A 19,900-nucleotide genomic window follows, 5' to 3' on the forward strand; every position below is an offset into this window, starting at 1 on the left:
GGCCATATGATGGCGACAGACTGAAAGCTGGGAAGGGCACTGAACGAGGAGGGTGGGCACAGCAGATGCCCTTCTAGGGAAAGCTGTGGATGCTGGGGAGGCCATCACCCCCAGGCAAGGCTGACTGTCACAGCATCCCAGCTGATGGATGGGTCCTGCCAGAACCAAGGACGGCTTGGACCCCGCCCTGTGACTGCCTCCAGGGATCAAGGTCTCCTGGGGCAAACCCCACCCAGCCCTGCAGGCAGCGCAGTTTAGACCACTGACAGCCAGAAGGCCTGCTGCCCCTGCCCACGGCAGGGCTGGGTAGGGCAGGGCAGGCAGGAGGAGTCTGGGAGCCCGACTGCAGACAGTGGGTAGAACTGGGCATGGTGAGGGCACAGGCTCCATTGTGAATGTGCAGCAGGAAGGGGGGCGGGGAGGTTGGGGTGGGTAATATGGCGGTTGTGAAAGAGACCACGTCCTTGTCCAGGCGCCCGCCCACACCCTTGCACCAGGCTGGCTCCTGCCTCGCCCACTGCGGTCGGTAGTCACAGCCGCGGGATGTCACCTGCTGCCTGGCAGACAGGAAGCCAGACTCCGACATTATGTCTCATCATGTCTGTGGTGCTCATATTAGGGGAATTATCTACCACTCTGATCTGAGAAATCTGCAGGCATCAGACATCAATCAGAATAGACTTTTCTTTTATAGGCAGAGGTGGGCAGGACTGGCAGGGACTATGTAGGTGAGGAGGGAAAGAGATGGTGGGTCTGTAGGCGCAAAATCAGGTTGCCCAGCTGGAATATTTTTCTCCGTAGTCAGCAGATTTTCAGACTGAATTGTTAAGAGGGGCAGTGTTCACCTGTGTGCTTGTTTAAACTTGGCACAAGCCCAAATTTATGGGCTGTGGGCGGGGGGAAACCTGCCTACAGTTGGGTGAAGCAAAGCAGAGGGCAAGAATGGGCAATTGTGAACACTTGGTCATTGCCTCCGTTGTTTCAGAGATACAATCTGCTGTTAAATGCTGTGGGGGGTCGAATAACAGTCATTGTGAGGTTGGTGTTGGTTCAATCAGTTGTCAGGGGTGGGCTGCCTTCCATTCTTGGCTCTGAAGGACTAGCGGTTATCATCTACTGTGCATGTGCCTAGAGTGATAGCTGTTAGAGGGTCCTCAAAATCAGGAGTGTCATAAGAGGTATACTTAGGAATATACTAAAAAGAATAATGATTAAGGGTTAAATTAGGGAGTAAAACCGCAATTCCAAGTTTGAAGGGAGTTAGTCGAGTAGGTTCTGAGATGTTGGGCTTGCAGCATATTTAATGGCAGAAATGAAAATAACAGTGGCAATTTGATGGATTTTCTAGTTGGCAGTGGATATTTCTGGTGACGACATAGACATTTATGGAGGCTCATGCAGTGGTTACTTCTGCTCCTTTGGGAAGCCAGAGTCATGGCCAATGCCAGACACTTGTTGAGGTCTATTCACTGGAGTTATAGTTCTCTCGTGATGGTGTTGAGTCTTTGGTAACATTGTCTATAGTTCTAGTAATTTCCTGAAGCAGAATATAGAAAATGTAGTTCTGGCAGACTTTCTGAATGGCCCACAGAGCAGCAGCTCCAGGCACAAAGATTGCCCACGTGTGGTCTGCTGTAGCAATCAAGCCTTCTGAGAGTCCTCAATCCCTTAGCCTCTTGTTCTAAGGGTTCTTGATAACTTGGCAAGGAAGGAAGGTAAAGCCTGTCTGGGGCTGGGGTTCCACATCTAGGTTTGTAGATGTAACGTGCTTTTGCAAACCTCTGAATCAACTAGTGCCTGAAAAACTGAAATCAGAGGTGAGAATATAGCTATGGTGATAAAAGCAGGCAGTAAGGCTAAAGATTTGATCTGGGCTAATAAGATTAGCTCAATAACAGGATCTAGTCCAACTATAGGCATTCTTCTCTCTCTCTCTCTCTCTCTCTCTCTTTTTTTTTTTTGCCATGCCCCTCCCCATGGTAGACATTGTAGACCCAAGAGATCATATCCACCCAAATCTTGCACCCCTCCTTTAGACCATGCCCCAAATCCTAGAATGTCTGAATTTCCTGCCCAAACTGCTCTGAGCCCACTTCTAGTGAATGTATAAGTCTCTCTCCCTGAGTCTCCCTGAGGGCAGGCCGTGCCTGAAGCATGCACCTCTAGGACCAAGGGGAGACTGCATGTGAAGAGGGGGTGATGGAGTTTGGATGCGTGGTCTGAGACACCCACAAACATGCACACAGGCACAATAAAAACTCTGAACACTGAAGCTCAGATGAGCGTCTCTAGTCGGTGATACTCCATGCGTATTGTCACACACCAATGCAGTGACAGTAACGTGTCCTGACTCCATGGGAGGACAACAGAAACTTTGCATGTAGTACTCCTCTGGACTCTGCCCTATGTACGCTTCCCTTGGCTAATTCAACCTGTATCTTTTATAGACTTTACCTATAAAAACAAATCTGTAGCTGTGGTATAAGAACTTCCAGTAAGTTCTATGAGTCCTCCTAGACTACCAAAACTAAAGGTGATCTTGGAGACCTTTGACCTTGCAGTTGGTGTCAGAAGCAAGGATGTTCTTGGGGTGCCTGGGTGGCTTAGTCAGTTAAGTGTCTGCCTTTGGCTCAGGTCATGATCTCAGGGTCCTGGGATCAAGCCCTGCATTGGGCTCCCTGCTCAGTGGAGAGTCTGCTTCTCCCTCTCTCTCTGCCCCTCCCTACTCCTGGTGCTCTCTCTTTCAAATAAATAAATAAAATCTTAGAAAAAAAAAAAAAGAGGTGGGGATGCTCTTGAAGACTGTTCCCTCCGACTTCACAGTTGGTCCAAATGCTTCCCAGTTTGTGTCAGAAGTGGAATTTGCTAGCCTGACTCTGACTCACTGAAACATATGGCTCAAGAAAAGAAGGATAAATGGATGGGGGATGGTGATCCTTTGATTCTTGAGTGCCCACAGGGTCCCCTAGGATACAGGGGTGGAGCTGTGCTGCCATTAGTATTGGAGGTAAAATTTGCCAAAAGAGGGGAGCCTGGGTGGCTCAGTTGGTTAAGTGTCTGACTCTTGAATTCAGCTCAGATCATGATCTCAGAGTCATGGGATTAAGTCCCATGTCAGGCTCCATGCTTAGTGTGGAGTCTGCTTGTTCCTCCCCACCCTGCACACTCTCTCTCTCAAATAAATAAATAAAATCATTTAAAAAGTTGCCAAAAGAACTTAGAAATGACAGCTCCAGCCCCTGAGGAGGTGGCTCACTGGATGCATTAGGAAATCCAAAGTAACAAGAAACAAGCAAATATCAATCCCTTGGTTGTTGTTATTTGTAATAACCAAAATGAAAGGTAGAGTTTTGGGTGGATCTTGAGGCAGAGCCAAGATTGGAATCAGGCTATTCTGAGTTATTTTAGGACTGCCACCAAAGGAAAGAGTTAAGCTGAAGCCACAGATAGCCAAGATTTGCAAGATAATGGGGGGACAGGTGAAGGGGAGAGTCAAGGGACCCATCCCAGGAGGATAGAAACCTTTAAACAGTTATTGACAAACAGAGCAGCTATGGAAGGGATCAAAATAAAGGTCTTACTGCAGCACTCTCAGAAGTTGGACTGACTGAGGAGAGCCTCTGCTGCCCTCCCCCTGCCCCGCCACATTGAAGGGCCTTAAGCAAATCTGCTCTATTTGCCATTGTTTGGAAGAATTTCAAAAGCTGGATGGCAAAGATGAAAATGGGAAAACCACCCTGGCATTGCCTGAGATGATGGTCCCACAATCAAATCACCTTAAAGATTGACAAAAGGGCCTGGTCCCTTGACCTGATCCCCAGCTAGGGCCCCGGGGCATGTACACATGAGTGGGCAAAATGGTCAGGGAGTCTAAGAATGATATTTCTGGGACTCCCTGACACGAGAGCCCTGTGCACCCTGATGTCACAGCTAGTGAAGTCCTAACAGGGTTGTGGTCAGATTGGAAGGATAAGGGTGTGACATAGTTGGTGGGATTCAGGTGAAGGTTTAGGTGAAGACTGAAATGTTTGAATAGACTATGTGAAGTTACTGTATCTCCATTACCTGAATATATTATAGGGGTGAATATTGTGTCTGATTGGGCAATGCTTCCTCTACCCTAATATTATACAATGGAAGTCATGTAAAGCCACACGTCAACCATTATTAAGCAGACAGCTAAATGAGAGCCAATAACATTGCCTGAACTCCCACAATGTGGGCTGTTGTTAATTTGACTGGGGTGACAGTGCAGACGTATCTGTACAATAATACTGTGTGAGGTGTGGGGTGGAGACAGGCTCATGACAAAAGCTGTGATGACCACTGGGATTGCTGTTTGAAAATTCCAGAACATTCCTTTTTGAAAGACAATTACTAGCTTTCTATTCGACATTAATTAAATTGTTCCTATGACTGAAGGACATAAAGTGATCTTAAAATATCCATAATGTCTTGGGTAATGTCAAAAAATACTGTAATGGGGAGGGGAGTGCTCAGAAGGGTTTCATAATAAAAAAGAAGTCATTTATATAGGAAATGGTATCAAGGAAATCCAAGGAAAGGTACACACGAGCAGGGAATTCCTTCTCCTATAGGACTGACTTTGGAACCACCTGACGTGCTGCTGGACCCTATAGCCGCTTCGGTGTTACCATATAAACTCTCTATTGACCAACAAAGAGCTGCTTGGCTTATGGATAGCAATTTCAAAGTGGACATTTCCAAGCATCCTGTTTGGAAAGCTGTCACTCTTATTGAAGAAGATAAAAACAATTCAGCTTAGTGGGCTAGAATGCATGCTATTTGCCTCTATGTTTGGGTTTTGATTCATGGTGGTGGCCAATAGCTGAGCCACGCGGTCAGGCAGATGGACTAAGGAAAGCTGGCCTATTAAAGGGATACCCATATGGGGTGCAGCCCTATGAAAATCGCTATGGGAATTTGAGGGGTACATTAAAGTAGGACATGTCAATGTCCATGAGAAGGACCACCTCCTGGTATCGGAAGTAGCTGGAATTGGCAGGTGGCAATCCTTGAGGTGGCCTTCTGAGTCCATGGAATAATGGAGAGGAGATCCTCTAGCAATGCAGAGATGGGCTCAATTTAGACATATTCCTCCAGCCCCCTGTGAAGCTCAAAATACCAACCGTACATTCTGCCCATGAGAAAGACAGAGGCTGCAGGTGGTTCTGAGGCAGCCTCCAGTGGGGAAGGCCATGCACGTAGCTGTCAAATCGGGCTGATGCGGGTAGCCCCTAGAGTCTACAACTGGGCTCCTGCTGTAATAGACACTTGCTCTAGATTGGGTTTGCATACCTGGTGGTAGAGCTGAATGTTCCAAATAGTTTAAAGGACTGAACTAGAAGATTTTGTACCAATTTGAACCACCAAGTCACATTTCTTCAGCTCAAGGAACATACTTTTATCCTGATAGTTTGAAGATGACTAGAACAGGCAATGATTAGGGCACGAAGGGCTGGCTTCCGTGCCTTCATGAGTCTGTGCTCGCACTCAACACGTAGGGAGCCAATGAAGTGTCTGCATTAGGAGGATTTCTCCATTTTTCTATGGAATCTGGGGAATGGAGTGGGACGGGGTGCTATGACTCTACAATTCTTCCCCATGTAACCTCCACTTTTCTTTTTTCCTACCTGATACCTGGGATGGTGGTCCTGGGATCAGAGCAGTGACCACAAGCACCAGTAGCAGGGATGATCCCTAAGCAAAAAAAATGTCACCATACCTTTAAATCTTCTGTCAGAATTCCTAAGGGTCTGATGGAGTAGGTGGTGTCTTTATCTCATCTTGCAAAATTGAGATTAACAGTGAACGCAGCTATATTGCCTGGGGGTGAAGAAAGTCCACTCTTTCCGTTTGTATGTAACCCTACATACCTATGTAGGGATGAGAGTGGACTGAGGGGGAGGTGCTTGCTAGACTAGTATTGCCAGTGGCAATCTAGACCAGCACAGTAGCCAGACCTGACCTCCTTTCCCCAAAAAGGTGGACATGCTTGGTAAAATTAAAATGGTAAATGTGGAAAAGGAAGAATGGTAGGTGAGGATAAAGGAATGAATGAATGGTCTATGCAATGAAGGCAATGCAACATTATATTGGTGCCTCGAGAGAGACTCAGAGAGAGACACGGTATTGTCTCTTAGCTCACTTATACCCCGCCTTAAAAGGTGGGGCCATACACTGATGGACTACTCTTACCTTTGGAAGCTTGACAAGGTCGAACGGAAGGCTACAAAATGAGGGGCACAACTCAGGGAGCCACCATGAGATATCACGATGGACTGGACCAGCTCCTGAAGACTCAGTGGGGCTCTGGTAATGCGGCATATGCTTGCCTCGTTTCCAGGCGGCCGTGCGGTGATACGATGCACCACTGGCCTTGCTGAGGGCATTCAGCCATCCGATGTAAACAGGTCTTATGGTAATGCTGATATTCGTAATCAACTATATGGAGAAATTGAGTTAGAGCTTCCTTGGATTAATAAGATGACTGGTTTGGGAAACAGCTGGATTTAACTAATAACTATCAGCTAGTTTTTATGCTAAATAGTTCTGTACTAGTTTATTGTACAAATAGCAACACATCGAGAGGGGCAAAGAGTAACCAACCCAGCACAAAAATGTGAATATCTATGGCATGGCTTCATAGGGTGAAGGGATTCGTTGTTTACCGTTGCTGTGTCTAGTAAATACTACATTAATTACGGGTGCCCAGACAAAGGTGATTGGTTTGCTGTAACAGAGTCTTGGCCAAAGGCCAGGGGGTGAGCTGTACAGGGAAGACTTAATCTTATCCAAAGAGAGGTCTGGCCTTGGCTTTTGGCTCCTGGGAGGTGATTTCTAGGCCCCTTGAATGTCCAATAGGATCATCTTTATTTGCCTGAGGGCTTTGGCCACCAGACAGTCTGTCAATGTGCGTCTGATAGGGCTCTGGTACTAGTTCAGATCTCCCAGGAACTAGAGACTGAACGCAGCAGCTCAACTGTAGGCCGGGCTGCAGACTAACGGTTGGCCACGTGAGCAGTATGTCGCCTCTGGGAGATAAAAGCCCCAATAAAAATTCTGGACACCCCAGGCTCAGGTGAGCTTCCTTGGTTGGCAATCCTCCGGCTGTGTTGTCATACACAGAAACTGGGAATTAACATTGTCCCTGACTCTGTGGGGAAGGGACGACTAGAATCTCTACCTTCAGACCTTTGGGACTCTTCCCCAAGCGTCTCCTCTCTTGGCTGATTTTAATCTATATAATTTCCCCAGAATAAACCCTAACCATGAGCATAACAGCTTTCAGTGAGTTCTGTGAATCCTTCTGGCAAATTATTACAACCGAGTGTGGTTTAGGGGCCCCTTGAACTTGCACTGGTTGTCAGAAGTGAGGGCAGTCTTCTGTGTGGACACTTTGTGTCTTCTAAAACTTCATAGCTGGCTGTACTTCCTTCGGGGGTGAAGGGAATATTTACGGTACGAATGCTGAAACCTCCAGCCCTCTACTCAGCGACGAGAATGCTGGCGGCAGGCAGAAGCAGCAGGATACTGGTGGGGATAATCTGGGCCATAGGATCATTTCAAGAACAAAGACGTCATAATAATGATTATATAGGGTTATCTTTTGCTGCTGAAAAATCCACCCTAAAATTTTGTGGATTAAGATGAACTATTTATTGTTAATTATAGGCTTGCGGCTTGGCCGAGGGGTTTTGTTATGGGCCGGTTCATCTGGGGCCTGATGTTCTGGGGTAGCTGCACTCATGTGTGAGTTGGTTGGCAGGTTTGTTGGTCTAGTGAGGGGCCCGCTGTCATGTCTGGCAGTTGGCTTGATGTCAGCTGGAAAAGCCATGTGCCTTTCATCGTCCATCAGGCTAACCATGCTTGTTTATATGGTGGCAAAAGGGTCCCCAGGGGCAGGAGAGGGCAAGCCCCAGTCCACAAGTGCTTTTCCTACCCTTCCTTGTATCACACTTGCTAATGTAGCCAAACCCAGAGGGTTCCACCTCTTAATTGATTGAGTAGTAAAATCACATTGAGAGAGTGTGTATCAGTCGGTTTCTCTAGAAACAGAACCAGTAAAGCCTGAAATCTGTAGGGCAGGCTGGAAGCTCAAGCAGGGTTTCTATGTCACAGTCTTGGAGGGAGTCGCCTCTGGGAGACCTCAGTTTTTGCTCTTAAGGCCTTCAGCCATTTAGATGAGGCTCGTCCTTATTAGGAAAGGTAATCTGTTAATAAAACGGTAAGTAAACGGACTGCAAATGTGAATCGTGTCTATGAAATACCTTCACAGAAACATCTAGACTAGTCTTTGAACAACTAGGTTCCACAGCTTAACCAAGTCGACACAAAATTTCGCCATCACAGAGCGGATATTCAGCTGTCATTCGGTCTGTACATCAGAGATCGCTCATAATTCACCCAATGAATCCTACACTCGGAAAGCTCTAGTCAGGGGCCTGGCGACCACAAAGAGCTTCTTAGCGTCTCTCTCTTAAAAATGAGCACAGAACTGAAGGTGACCAGATACCTGGAAGACAGTAAACAAAGTAAACAAAGATTAAGAAGAAAGAAAGAAACATGGAGAAAATTATGACGGGAGAAGGAAATGTCCTTTAAAAATCTTATGACTCTCCTCAGAGAAGATACGATAGTGTAACCATGAAATAAGAACAAAATACATAGAAAGTAAAATTAAAGAATTGAGAACCATGCATAGAAATTAAAAAATCTAAGAGCATAACTGAAAACTCAGTTGAGACACTGGAAGATAAAGTCAAGCAGATCTGAAAAGTATAGGAAAGAAGGGTGGGGGGTGGAAAATAGAGAATTTGATTAAAAAATTAGAGGCCTAGCCAGAGTTCCAACATCAGATGAATAACAACAGCTCCACAGAGAAGCAGCTGAAGGAAAAAAAAGCCCACAACTGTGAGAAATATGATCATATAAATATATGAAGAAAATGACAGAAGAATGTGTTTCCAGATATAATTCTGTGTGGAGGAGTCTATCACCTCCTTACGATCTGAATGCATGATCCAGTTATTTGAAAATTCCTCGTCTCGCATCAGGCTCTTGGGAAACAGGCTGGGAGAGACTTGCACAAGAAGCCTACTGGAGAGCGAAGGGAGCGGGAGGGGGGGAATGAGACGCTGAGGTGTGCAGTCCCAGGGCATGCTCTGGAGCTCAGAGGACTCTTCAGGGACGTCCCAAATTGAAGCAAGGGGGCCAACCTTCACCACCACCCCCCCAACGACCAGCTCCTGCATGTGCAACAGGTCCCCGAGGAAGGGACCACACCTGTGGGTGAGGCAGCTCCCTGGCTGAAGGCAACTCTAAGAGCAGAGCTCAGCTGAGGCTCCATCAGCGGCCCAGGGGCCAGGAGCCTCAGAGTCCAGACGGGGGAATTCACTTCCTTGATTCACTAAGAAACTTCTAGAGTTAAGTCCTTTGAAGTCCTAATGCACACATGGTCAGCAACCTCTCCTTACGCTGCACGGCTTGGTCTGCCTGCAGGGGAGCGTGACGCGGGCTGCCCGGGCAGTGGGGGCGGGGGGGGGGGGGGCAGGCTGGTGAGGAGGCCGGACCCTGGCCGGGGTGCCAAGGCGGGGAGGGCCCCGGCTGTGGGGCACTGGGATGGGAATGTGCAGTCTTTCCGAGGAGCGGCATCAAAAGGGCCCTTGTCGTCACTCGGTCAGTAATATGGTTCTTATCAGTAGCGATGCTGCAGTTTTGCCGTTGATAACGGCCGGCTCCTGCGCGCAGCCCTCCTGGGTCGGAATTCGGGCAGAGCACGGCGGAGTGCTGGCGATGGGCTCTTCAGACCTGCCATGCGGCTGTGCTGATTCAAAGAGCATCCCACACATTACATTTTAAACATTTCCAGTTTACAGAGGGGATAAACGAGAAGTACTTGCATTGTAAATGATTTTTCAATTTGCGAGAGATTTATCATCTAATGCCACATAACAAACTTTCTTACTAGGTGTTAAATATCATTCCAGTTACAAAAATTGAGTGAATGTCTCATTTGTTACCAAAATGGTTTCTATATTAGATCTCTATTCCATTTATTCCGTGGAGTCTATTCCGTGCCACATGTTTGTGATATGAACGAAAAAGAAGGGAGATCCACACAGAGCTCCTTCTGTATTCTACAATCAGCTAAGGCACTTTACACACACGCGCGCGCACACACACACGCACACTTGCACACACGAGGTAGAGATTATCTCCTCCTGGTGCACGAGGACACTGGTTCGGAGGAGTTAAGAAAATGGCCTGGCATCAGGCAATGCCAGCAAAAAACTCAGCGGTTGCATCTCCTGCCGCCTGACAGCACATTTTCTGCAGTTTCACATACATAGTTTCCTAGGCAACCAGCACACAGCCTCCAGGACTGTCTGCATGAAAGGGAGGAGGGGGTGGGATCCATCTACTCTTCCCCTCACTTCCTGCATCAACAATGCCACAGCCCTTTGTCGGGGTGTTAATGTGGCGAACACAGAAAGCCCAAACGCTTGCCTGTGGCATTTTATTTCCAGTGAAATATTTCTACTCACTGAAGGACCAGATGCATTGAGAATCCTGCCTGTCAGAGCGTGGAGCCTGTTTCTGGTTTTATTCACTCCCCTGCTTTTTCCTTTTCTCCTGGGCTTTTGATCCTTGCAGCAAGTTCCCTTTACTAGTGGGCGAGCATAGTGAGTACCCCTTATTCAAAGGAGCTTGTGCCCTCGAGAAACGCCAGACTCTCTCCTGCCATGGGCAAAGGGCTCGGTAGAGTCCTCGCCGTTCTCTGGACCCGCCAGTGACCAGGACAAGGGCCAGGACTGGCAAATGTCTGTGTCACCAGACCCATTCATCTTGACACCGAGTCTTTGCTGCTTATCTTCCATCCTGTGATGGCCATTGCAGATGGCCGCTGGGACTGGAAGAATTTGCTCTCTCTGCCCTGCTGCAAGAGACAGGCTTAGGCTGAGAGATCAAATACACAAGAGGAATGAGAGTTGAAGCAGTTCGCTTCTTCAGCACCGTCAGCAATGTGATCTTCATCAGTCCCGAGCGTTCCCTTTACTAAGAAGCTGAAATGCACTTTGCTTTTATGAGCAGCTCTCTCCTGATATAAATATTAATGAAATTCAAGCTCATGGGTGTTGCTGCTAAAAGCCATTTTGTTTCAGCAGCACTATGCTCAAGGAACAAGTTAGAAGTATCTATGGCCAGCCTCATTACATATGGTTAAGCCTTCACTTGCCATTTGAAATATCAATGGACAGCGACAGCATGGCCACGGGTCAAGGTCAAGAGGCATCAGCCGAGCTGCAGGGCGAGCCCGCAGGGATAGGAAACGGTGGGCTCAATTTTAGGGATGTGGCAATGCGTCAGCATCCAGGAGTCTGAGCTGATGGATGAAGGTGGTGGGCGGTGACAGTCCCCCAAGTCAGACTTCTAGCTTTGGACAGGCAGTGGACAGAGCGGGGACAAGGCTCAGTGCCCAGGCAGCGGGGCTGGCAGCTAGTTCCAGCAGGAGGATGGGCTGAGCCAGCTCACGATCCCAGGACTCTGCAGCTGGCAGCTGGATATTAGACGACCCTCTTGAATTAATGATAAGTTTCTTGGGAGTGGTAATGGCATTATGGTTATATAAGAGAATGTCTTTGTCCTTAGGAGGTATATACTGAAACTTTTAAGAGTGAATTTTTATGATGTCTATAATCTACTTTCTAATAATTCAGCAAAAAAAAATATATACACACACACACACACAAATGCCACACAATGGGCAAAACATGAGTAACTGCTGAAATTAGAAGAAGGGTATTCAAGAATTGACTGAGCTATTCTTTTATCTTGTAGGGTTTTTTAAAAATATTTAATTTATTTATTTGACAGAGAGAGTGCACTAGCAGGGGGAGCAGCAGGCAGAGGGAGAGGGAGAAGCAGACTCACCACCGAGCAGGGAGCCTGATGTGGGGCTGGATCGCAGGACCCTGAGATCATGACCTGAGCCCGAGGTAAACACTTAACAGACTGAGCCCCCCAGCGCCCCATCTTGTAAGTTTTAAGAGTTATTGTTTAAATAACGTTTTTTAAAGCTTTTTTTAAAGGGTTCATGATTAGTTCTAGGCCTGAAACATTAAACAGATTTTTTTAAAATACTAAGTGGTACAGTTAGTTAACGTTTTGCTGACTTCCTCTTTATAAACATGGTATAGTCCAGAAAGAATAGAATAAGGTAAAAATGCTACCGTTAAATCCACCAGTTAAAAATGTGTTTCATAGAGCAGGCTGGGGAGTTCTATTTTTATCTTGTGTTTTCTTCTTCTCACATTTTCAATGCTTAATTGTTTTTCTCATTCAGAAGAACGTTTTATCTGACTACCCATCCTGTGGCAGGAAGTAGAGGGGAGTGCTGTCTGGAGATTAAACCACAAAAGAGGACAGCAAGTCTTCCAGATCCCTGTCATGGTTCTGCTTTTATAGCCCTGAGGAAATAACTCGATCAACCAAAACACACAGAGCTGCCACGCATGGGGCCACTTGTACACAATTAGCAAGATCATTAAAAAAAGGGGGGGGGGCATTTCTATTTGGATGCTTGTGTGGATAGAACATGAATACATGGCTCAAATGGGTAAATGCTTGAAAATCACGTGATGATATCTATCTCCCCTCCTAGACTTCATATCCTTAAGGGCAGGAACGGTGTCTCTCCTATTTATATCTGTACTCCCATTGCCCAGCTCCATAAATATGTGTTGAGTAAATGAGTAAATAAATACATAAATAAATAAATGAACGAATGAAGTAGAATAAAGAGATGTGACAATATTTGAATTTCACAATAGCCAAGGATTGTGCCAATGCACAATACAATTGTTTTTATGTTTTATCACGTTCGTAGACTAAATATAACAGACCGATGGCAATGCTCACAGGAGAAATGCTTAGTTAATGACACAGCATGATATGCATTTAAAGTATCTGTGGAGTTGAGCAATGATTAAAGCTAATATTAAAAAAAACAAAACTAACTGCTTCTGTTAGAGCAGTGGGATCTCAGGTAGGCTTCTTTAGCCTGTGTACCGTTTGGTTTCTAATCAGAGAAATTCACAAATGGGCACGACCCCTGCAGGCAAGCGCACAAACTGTCTCATATACAAGAAAATTGCACAACATGGAAAATTACTTGCTTCTGTCACGAGGAACGTAGATTCAAAGGATGTGCTTATGTTTATTAGAATATTGGGAAGGAGAAGAGAAATTTGGGAAGTAACAAAATCCTGAATCGCACGGAGCCCTAGCACTCTGGCCTTGTTTCCAGAAGCCAGAGTTGATTGGAAGGCATGGGAGGGCAGTGCACCTGTGAAAACAAAATGTAACTTCCATGGTAAACAGCATCAACATCCGAGACGAGCAGAAGGCCAACTCGAAGTGAAGGACTAGGTCTCGTGAGTGGTCTGTCTAATGCTTCATGAACTGTCAGTCTCTTCACTGTAAAGGTAAAATTCGTGGTCCCCAGTTCAACGCAGGTAGGTTCTTCTGAAGCTCCGAACCCACAAACGTGGAAGGCACTGTGGTGAATTCGAATGCACTGCCCCCAGCCACCTGTGACCGGGCTGCCTTCGGCTCAGGTCATGATCTCAGGGTCTGGGACTGAGCCCCGATTGGGGCTCCTTGCTCGGAGGGGAGTCTGCTTCTCCCTCTGCCCCTCCCCCATTCATGCTCACACGCTCGCTCTCTCTCCAATAAATAAAATCTTTAAAAATAAATGAATAAAATGGGAGTGAGGTATTTTTCATCAGGTTGGCCAAACTTTTGAACCTGATTATGTCCACTGTTAGAAAATAGGAGCTTTTAGGGATGCCCGGTGGCTTCGTTGGTTAAGTGACTGCCTTCCGCTCAGGTCAAGATCTCAAGGTCCTGGGATCGAGCCCCATGGGAGCCTGCTTCTCCCTCTGCCTGCTGCTTCCCCTGCTTGTGCGCTCTCTCTCTCTCTGACAAATAAATAAATAAAATCTTCTTTCAAAAAAAAAAGGAAGAAAATATGAAGTTTTTAGGACAGAAACACAGGCATCTAAAAAATTTTAAGTTTTCCTAAAATTGATCTTCATTTCCAGCTCAAGAGCCGCTGTTCTGTTTGGCAGAAACACTTCAGCTTAGTCAGTGAGGGTTAGTATTTGTCGGGTTGGGAGACCCGCAGTCACCTCCGGGCCTTTACCGTCCCCCCTTCTCCCTGAGGTGGATTCTGGGCAATGGGAGGTGGCAGGGATGTGGCCGTCCTGCCCCGCCTCTTCTCTGCCCGCCGTCCAAGCTCCCGCGTTCTAGACACCTGCCCCTGCAGTCTCACACCGTAAAGTTCTCGCTGCCGCATCCTGCCTTGTCCCATGGTGATGGTTAATTTTACGTGTCAGCCTGACCGGACCTTGGGGTGCCCGGATATTTGGCTAAACGTTATTTCTGGCAGGGCGGCTCTGGACGAGATCAGCGCTGGAATCGGTAGACCGAGGAGAGCAGATCGTCCTTCCCGGTGTGGGCAGGCAGGAGCCCATCCGCCCGAGGCCTGCAGAGGATAAAGAGAGGGAGGATGGGAGGCTTTGCTCTCAGCAGACTGCTGGGGCCGGACGTCTACCTTCTGCTCTCACATGCGAACTCACACCGTTGGCTCTCTGGGTGCTCAGGCCTTTGGGCTCGGACTGGGACTACACCACCGGCTCTCCTGAATCACCAGCTTGCAGATGCCAGGCCACAGGACTTCTCAGTCTCCGTGATCTATGAGCCAATTTTTTATAAAAGATTTCATTTCTATATTGAGAGAGCATGTGAGAGAGGGAAAGAGCACGAGCAGGCGGAGGGGCAGAGGGAGAGGCAGACTCTCCACTGAGCAGGGAGCTGGATGCGGGTTGATCCCAGGACGCGGGGATCATGACCTGAGCGGAAGGCAGACGCTTAAGGACTGAGCCACCCAGACACCTTGTGAGCCATTTTTTAAAAAATAATGTCTTTATAGATATCCTGTTGGTTCTGTTTCTCTGGAGAATCCGGACTCACATATCCCTTGTCTAGATAATGAGGACTCTGGCTACCTCTGTTCTTCCCAGTGAAAACATGAAACTTTCCCAAGCTCTCTTGCAATGTTTTGGGGCCCCGCGAGGCTCCCAGGGGCCGCCTCGGGACCTCTCAGCCCTGACATGCAACTTGCGATTTCTACTGTACGGCTGGCACATGAAACTGGTGGGAGGGAACGCGGTGGGGTTTGATTTGCCGTTTCCCAGAATCCAAAATAAACTGCTATGCGGATTTCTGGCTTGAGAAAGCACCTGGGACTTTATGAGCGAGGATGCTTTTGTCTGCGAGGAACAGAAGATCCAACTGAAAACGTCTTTTGCAAGAAGAAATGTATTATCCCATATAACAAAAATATGATAGCAGCGGTTCTCAAAGTGTGGTCTAGTGACCCCTGGAGGTCCCTGAAACCTTTTCAGGGCCCCTGCGTGGTCAAAACCATCCATTCCAAGTGCAGGATAGACCAACGGATTTTAATTGTCCTAAAGCAGAAGTCAGTGGTTATTTACAAAAAGCTAATTTCAAAAAGGGTTCGGTAAAACCTTTTATTTATTGCAATACAACCACACCCTTGTGTGTGTGTATCACTGAGGCTGCCATTGAACTGCACCGGGCAACTTCAGCCGTTGTAACAGAAACTTCAAGGCCTGCAGAGGAGAAAATATTTACTATCTGACCCCTTACAGAAGAAATTTACTGAGCCCTGTAATAAAGTATAAGTGTTTTTGAAGATCGTTTCAGAGGTCACATTATAAATACCTTCAAGGAATTACAACTTGTTAAGTTTTTGGTGTCTACCAAAGAAGAGAACCCACAATTATCTGAACACGAATAAAAATACTCCCCCCTTTCTCCACTACAGACGTGAGTGAGGCCAGATTTGTTTGTTTGTTTTTCAAGTGAAACAACAGATGAGAACAGATTGAATGCAAAAGCAGTTATGAAAATCCAGTTGTCTCGTATTAAGCCAGACATTAAAGGGATTTGCAAAAATGTAAAACAATGCCTCTCATACCCCCAAGTTATTTTTTTGTTTTATAAAACATTGTTTTTCATAAAAAATGTTACTTATGGTAATATGTAATGGGTTTTCGATTTTATCACAGATTAAGTATCTATTTAAATTAATAATAATTACATATTTTTAAATGTTCTCAATTTCAATTAATAATATGGTGAATATTGACGGCTGTAAGCCGCATACACGAACGCTCATTGGGCTTTTCAGTGATTAAGAGTGTAAGGGGGCCCTGAGGCTGACAGATTTGAGAACAGCTGGTTTAGAACTAGGACAACTCCAGGCTTGGTTACTCCGTCATCTCACTGACGTTACCACAGACCCAGGTGTTTTCTAGACCATTATTCTCAACACATTGTTGGCCTTCCACTTAGATCGGCTTCCCTCCCGGGCGCTGTGGCAGCCCCTTTGTGGCACCACATGCTTTCAGAGGCAGAAAAGGCACTACTTATTTTTGCCCGACTATTTTTTAAGAGCAAGAAAAACCTTCCTCAGAACCAGAGTACTCTTTGTTTTTTTTTTTAACTACATAATAACCCCCCCCAAAAAAAAACCCTCATTAAAAGGAGTGTATGGGAAGTAAATTGATTCCAGACCAACCCTTGTGCCATAAACAATGGGAGCACTGGACAAAATCTATGAAACTACCGTTTTCAGTCCACGGAAACAGACCCAGGACTGTACTTTCTGGAAAAAAGAGAAACAAATGAGGTGAACCCTACAATGACTTGTGCTTTCTGCCTGAAGAACCTTCTACACCATGGCACAGAGAGAAGCAATCCAAGCAGAGTGCAGCTGTCTTGCTGAGTTGGGAAGACGGAGACGGATGTGTGGCACGCTGAGGGCGGCCGAAGTTGCAAGTCCACACAAAGAAGTTGCCCCATATGGGGCGCCTGGGTGGCACAGTGGTTGGGCGTCTGCCTTCGGCTCAGCGCGTGATCCCGGCATTGCGGGATCGAGCCCCACATCAGGCTCCTCCGCTGTGAGCCTGCTTCTTCCTCTCCCACTCCCCCTGCTTGTGTTCCCTCTCTCGCTGGCTGTCTCTATCTCTGTCGAATAAATAAATAAAATCTTTAAAAAAAAAAAAAGAAGTTGCCCCATAAACGTGCATGGCACCTTTGAGGGTTCTGGCTGAAGTCTGGCTTGGTGGTGAGCAGGTGAGATTCCACAAGGCCAAGCAAAGAACAACCACCAGGGGAAAGAGCGACTATTCGGTAATTCTCGCTTACATGGGACTGGAGACATCTGAGTTCTGAGCAGCCACATGGAGATATTTCAGTGAACTACCCAGGATATTCAGTAGAAATCCCAGAAAGGTTTCCCCTTAAGACTAGAACTTAAGTAGCCCTGAAGGAAAGGCTACTCCAGACCCACCCAAAGGAGCTTGGAAACAAGCCTGGGAAGGACCACGCTGATCTCCAAGTAAGTTAACCACCTGCAAGAGCAAAGCCCAACACTCTTTAGAAGAAGACAACAAAATCTACATGCTTAAGAGTGAAACATTTGCAATGTCCTAAATTCAATTAGAAGACGCTAGACGGGAAGAGGTAGGAAAACGTGACCTATAATTGGGGGAAAATCAAGGCAATAGAAAGAGAGCCAGAAATGACAGATTTTTAAATGTCAGTATGAGACAAGGATTTAAAAGCAGCTGTTGCGCATATATTGAAGGATTAAGGCGGTCGGCGGAGCAGGACTTGGGGAGGAGGCGCTGGCCTGGCAGCCGGTTTGAGCAGTGCTGCGTGAGGTGGGCGGGCAGCCTGCAGGGCTGGCGGGGCTGGGGGGGCAGCCGCTGGCCTGTGAGCTGGGCACGGCTCTTTCATCCCTTTGTGCTGCAGGTGCCCGTGTCCCGCCCGGCCTCACCATGATGCCTTCCACCCAGGCCTCCTTCTCCTGCTACCCAGAGCCACGGGGCTCAGCCGGCTGTGAGTTTTTAGGAATCAGCTACCCAAGAAAAAGTTTTACCCATCTGAGCCCCCTTCTGAGAATCCTCCCCCACAGGCAGGAGAATCGTGGTGCCTCCAGCTGAGGTCTGGTGCTCCTCTCTGCAGGGCCTGTGGCTATCGGGCCCCCAAGGCTGCCCCAGAGGTTACAAGGCACATTACCGCAGTAGGTGGCATCCAAGTCCAGACTGGAGACTGAGACACAAGCAGGCTATACACAGATCATCAGGACAGTTGAGTTCCAGACCGCCACTTTCTTTTTCCAGGATTTGAAACCGTAATGGAAACAGAAGCTGGGATTACACCTGAAGTTGTAGAAAAGGATGATGTCGCACAGATTACAGGAAGTGTGGGCGAAGTGCCTGAGAAAGCACTGGATTCCATAGTGAAACATGAATCCAGGGTAGATAACATTTTGCAGAAGTTTAAATCCAAAATAGCTTTTGAATCGAGACAAATTCTCAGAGATTGGCGGAGGGATTGTCCTCATCTGGATTCCTGGTGAAAATATCCCTCAACAAAAGGACATTCCAGATTGCCCCTGTCGTGCCAAGAGACTAGTTGAATTCCAGGCCGTGTCTCAGCAGTCGGCTACCTCGAGGCAGACATACTGGGAACACGTGTTGATGAGGCCACCAGGCTGGCCTCCCCCGTGCTCAAAGCTATAGACTGGGCACTGGTACACAGAGCAATTCATATGAAGCAAGATGTAACAGATACACCTTAAAGTAAATGCTGTAAAACCTTTAAAATGCTGCTAATTTCTTCAACTTCCAAGAATTCCATGTCTTGAACTTTATCCTAAGGAAATAATGATGCCAGAGACACAAGTTCAAAAATGTTGTTTTAAGCATTGCTTACAATGCCTAAATATTAGTGAAACAGAAATTTCCAGGGACAGAGAATTAAGTAAATTTTGGTAGATCCACGAAGTGCGAGGTTACGCAGTCTTCACAGTACAGACCTGTATGGGCACCACATAAGATATGGCTCTAAATTGACCCCAAGATACCATTACGAATGGTAGTCATAGTACGATCATATTTTCATAAGAATATTTATACATATATATGTGCATGGAAAAAATCTGGAAAGATATGCACTGGGCGTGAACTGGTTACCTACAAGTGGTGGACCCAAGTGAAATGATCTTTTCACTTATATGTATGTCTTTCCACAATAAAAACACATACTTTGTCTCATAAAGGAAAAAGAAGTCTTTGTTTTGTTTTGTTGTTGGGGTGTGTGTGTGCCCGTGATTTTTGAATGGGGGTTGTGATTTCAAGAGAGGAGCAAGGAAATTAAATATTTTCCAAAACCCTTTCCCCATAGAAAGGAAGAATGGATTTTTAGCACTCCAAAGACGTAAAATGAAATGGTTTACAAAACTGTCAAATTAGGAAAGATTAGCCATGCCAAACATGAGGTGAAGCAAGATAGAACCAGTTTTAGAAGGAGCCAAACATTTGAATTCCTTTTTCATAGCATCGTATCCAAGGTTGAGAAATTTCCAGGGTAGGATCAGATCTAAAATTCCTGACCCACTCTGTCTCTAAGTGCTTGGCATTAGATAGACATCAGCTCCCTACCCTCCTGTCCTTTGCTTGCCTATTTCGTATTCTCCTCACCCTGCACTGACAGGGTTTTTATTGATTCTGTCCCGACAGCTGGGCTGTAAAATGTCACATAGCACGGATGACGCACGTTCACCCTGGAACATTTTTCATTCCTCGGCAGTCTGTCGCCCAGCCCTTCACCAGCTGCTGTGAGGCCAAAACTAATGACTTGGAAGCAGGTCAAAGTCCATGGGCATCTCAGATGGGAAGACCTGCCAGCAAGGAGTTCTGCAGGACTCATAGCACTTATA

The 19,900-nt window shown here is 46.6% G+C and overlaps 1 protein-coding gene and 1 pseudogene across 1 annotated transcript in view; one reads left to right on the forward strand and one right to left on the reverse strand.

Annotated features, from left to right (window-relative positions):
- TUBB2A (tubulin beta 2A class IIa) overlaps positions 1 to 19,900 on the reverse strand; it is a 41,893-nt gene that overhangs the window by 2,950 nt on the left and 19,043 nt on the right. The window lies entirely within an intron of this gene.
- LOC113264230 (programmed cell death protein 2-like) lies at positions 11,290 to 18,760 on the forward strand (annotated as a pseudogene).

Source organism: Ursus arctos, unplaced genomic scaffold, assembly GCF_023065955.2.
Source record: "Ursus arctos isolate Adak ecotype North America unplaced genomic scaffold, UrsArc2.0 scaffold_31, whole genome shotgun sequence".
Lineage (NCBI taxonomy): Eukaryota > Metazoa > Chordata > Mammalia > Carnivora > Ursidae > Ursus > Ursus arctos.